At 41.0% G+C, this 3,487-nt stretch overlaps 1 long non-coding RNA gene across 1 annotated transcript; it reads right to left on the minus strand.

Annotated features, from left to right (window-relative positions):
• Positions 1 to 2,828: 2,828 nt before the first annotated feature.
• On the minus strand, positions 2,829 to 3,158 carry LOC106302751. Its single transcript, XR_001262459.1, has 2 exons — positions 3,100 to 3,158; positions 2,829 to 2,920 (listed from the first exon to the last, which is right to left on the minus strand). It is a non-coding gene; the product is annotated as an uncharacterized LOC106302751 (long non-coding RNA).
• Between the last annotated feature and the right edge of the window lie 329 nt (positions 3,159 to 3,487).

Below are 3,487 nucleotides of genomic sequence, written 5' to 3' on the forward strand. Positions count from 1 at the left end.
TGTATTTGTTCAGAACTCTCGAACCGATGCTAAAGGAGGATTCTGAAGCCACTGTTGTGATCGGAATGCTAAGCAGATCACAAGCCATTGCTGGCAAATCACCAAACCTGTGAGTATTATCTTTCCACCAGTCGAGAATATCCAAACTTTCAAAGCTATCCATATCTAGCGCAGGTTCATCCAAATAAGCTTGGAGAGCTGTCTTTCCACTCGCAGCAACACTACTTTTGCGAAACGCAAAAAAATCCTGTAGTGTAAAAAAAAAATTTTAAAAAAAATTGATGGAATATCAAAACTTTCAAAGCTATCTATATCTACCGCAGGTTCATAAGTAATTTAAAAAAAAAAATGAAACACGAGACTTACACCATAGTTCTCAAATGTTCCTTTCGGTCCTCGACAAACATTTTGTTGATCCATCTCACGAGGCTCTGCAGAAGGTGATGTTGACTTTGATTTTTTGTCGTATGATTGAAACAAAGTTTCCAGCTTCAAACGCAAGTTCTTCATTTTCCAACTTAACAAACGCTTCACGGTACGGAAGGGCTCTTTCAAGCATATAGAATGTCGAGTTCCATCTTGTCTGCACATCCATTATCAAACCAGCATTCTCCTTTATACCAGCAGCATCCACGCATTTTGCAAACGTCATCTCACGCGTCTCTGACGCTGTTACATACTTAACACTCTCTCTAATTTTGTGCAAAGAGTCTTTAATAACCTTCAAACCATCTTGCACAATGAGGTTGAGTATGTGAGCTGCACATCTGACGTGAAAAAACTCACCTCCACACAACAAATCATTGCTCAAAAGCACCTGAGTTTTCACTATATCTTGCATCGAATCATTACTTGTAGCATTGTCTAATGTGAGAGAAAACATTTTTTTCTCTACTCCCCACTCTTCCACAGATTCAAGAAGCTTTAAAGCAACATTCATACCTGTGTGAGGCGGTGGGAGAGCACAAAAAGTCAGTATTTTACTGTTCAGCCTCCAATTTCGGTCAATGTAATGTGCTGTCAGACACATATAACCCTCCCGTTTCAGTGATGACCACAAATCAGAAGTGAAGCTTACTCTTCCTGGAAGACTAGCCAATTCCCTCTTCAATGTCTCTCTCTCGTTTTCATAAAACCGATAGACCTCTGCTTTAGCTGTGTTCCGACAAAAGAATTTGACGTCAGGATTCAAGTGCTTCCAAGTTTCTCTGACTTGCTCATACTCAACATATGAGTAAGGTAGGTCATGCTGGATTATAGTCTTGGTTACCAGCTGCTTGAACACAACATGATCATACTTGCCACTTACTAATTTGGCTTCAGCATCAAGTTTTTTTGTTCGGAGATTCCTTGGAAAGAATTTGCATCTGTCACGATGCCTTCTCAAACCACTTGTTCCATGCCCGTGGGAAGTCCATGCATAGTCATTCTTACAATAATTGCATTTAGCTTTCTGCTTACCATTGGAATTTCGAATCTTAGTAAAATGGGCCCATACATCAGACCACTGCCTACCCTCCTTCTCGTTCTCCATCTCGTTCTCCATCTCGTCCTCTTCAAATTCACCTTCCGAATCAAGCTGCTCCTCTTGAATCTTCTTCTTATTTTTACCATTGCCTTGTGTCGGCCTGGAGCTTTTTCTCCCCCCACGGATGGTAAAATGAATAGATTTGGTTTTGGTTTTCCTTTTACTCGCGTTATGAGACGAAGACGATCCAATGCCACCGTCTAGAGTAGACTGTAACATTGGTTTCTTTGATTTCAAGGCTCGCACGGTTCCGCAGGTGGCTTGTTTGCGCAGAGTAGTAGCTTGGGTTGGTGGAGGAGTGATTTCAACATCACTATCATCTTCATCATCAGCAGCTTCACTAAGCCTTCTCTTCTTTCTTTGCTTCTTTTTTGCTCCATCAGATGAACCATCATCAGCCTCATCAGCTGCCAAAATAACTCCAAGGACTCGCTGGCTCTCTAAATCCACTGTATTCAACGGTGTGAAATTTGGATCGAAACTTGAACCATCATCTGTCATCTCTTTCTCTCTTCTTCGTTAGAGTTAGAGTTTAGGTTTCTGCGTCGTTTTTTTTTCTTAGGTCGTGAGTAGTAGTCGTGAGTCGTGTCAATATTTTAGGGTTCTGTTTATATTTTTATGCAATTTTAAAAATTATAGCAATTATTCTCTTATTTCTCATTGGTCAGAGACTCAACCATTATAAGAAATTTTTATTATCTAAACTATCATACGTAAAGATCAAGTCTCATACTCAAGTCTTATCAAACTATCAAACTAAACAATCAAGAGCAAGCAACCATATGTAAGAGACGATCAAGAACAAGCAACCATCCACGCATAGACGATCAAGTACTAGTAACCTATTACCTAAATTCTATCAGCTATAAGAACACAAGAACACAACAACACAAGAAACAAAGAGATCTATGTACTAGTAACCAAGTATCTAAATTCTATCAGCTCTTATCATAAGCAATGGAGACGACATAATAAATAAATAGAACAGAGACTAACCTGAGGTCCTTTGCCTTATAGATCGTAATGCAAGTGTGAAGTGTCCTTTGCATTCTCATATTGTTCTCCTCCTTGATCATAATACAATCCCCCACTCATCACATATCATTATAAAGAAAAAGTTTTAGAAAATATATGACTAAAATCACTTGAGTTTATATGATCAGGACATTAAGACATTGTTGCACATAACTGTCTTTTTCTTTGGTTAAAACGAGCAGGACGGACCAAACATGACATGTCCGCCTCAGGATACATCAGCATAAGAGGAACCCAAGCTCCATGATCCAGTCCCCTGTTTTTATCTTCATCAACACGTTTCATTCCTCCTTCTCCCATTAACAATTCTTTTACCCTCTTCCCCAATTCAATAGCTCCAGGTGCTTCATATTTCAGCTGCAAGTTTCAAAAATGACCACATAGATTGAAACTTTTTTGATATAATTGACCACAGATTGAAAATTGATGTGTTTCTTCAACGGTGGGTATGGCTTAGGATAAAACCTAATTCATCTAGATTCTGGGTGAGACAAAAGTTAGGGTTCTGGTAAGAAAAAAGAGGAAGAGAGAGAGACCTTGTACATGGGATCAGGGAAGCCATAGGAGTCGTGGATGGTGGAATTTCGGAGAACAGTGTTTGGCGGAGATGACCAATCGCCATTTCTATCACCGTTCGAGCTGGAAGAGATCGTCTTTGGCGGAGCCCCGCGCGTCCCGCGGTACACATCGAGCCAATCCCGCGTCTGGTCCAATACCGCACAAGCCTTACCCGCGAGGCCCGCTTCAAATTCGGGCCTGTGTCTTAGAACCCAATCCCGACCCGAAGCAAGTTCACACGGGCCCGGCCCGCGGGCAGGTTCTTCTTTTTCCATCTCTAGCCTAACCGATCGCAAGAACATCGCAAAATTCTAGCGAGATGGGGGCTAACTGTTGGGGTCAAAATAGGTCACGACGGAATCAACG

Source organism: Brassica oleracea, chromosome C1, assembly GCF_000695525.1.
Source record: "Brassica oleracea var. oleracea cultivar TO1000 chromosome C1, BOL, whole genome shotgun sequence".
NCBI classification, from domain to species: Eukaryota; Viridiplantae; Streptophyta; class Magnoliopsida; order Brassicales; family Brassicaceae; genus Brassica; species Brassica oleracea.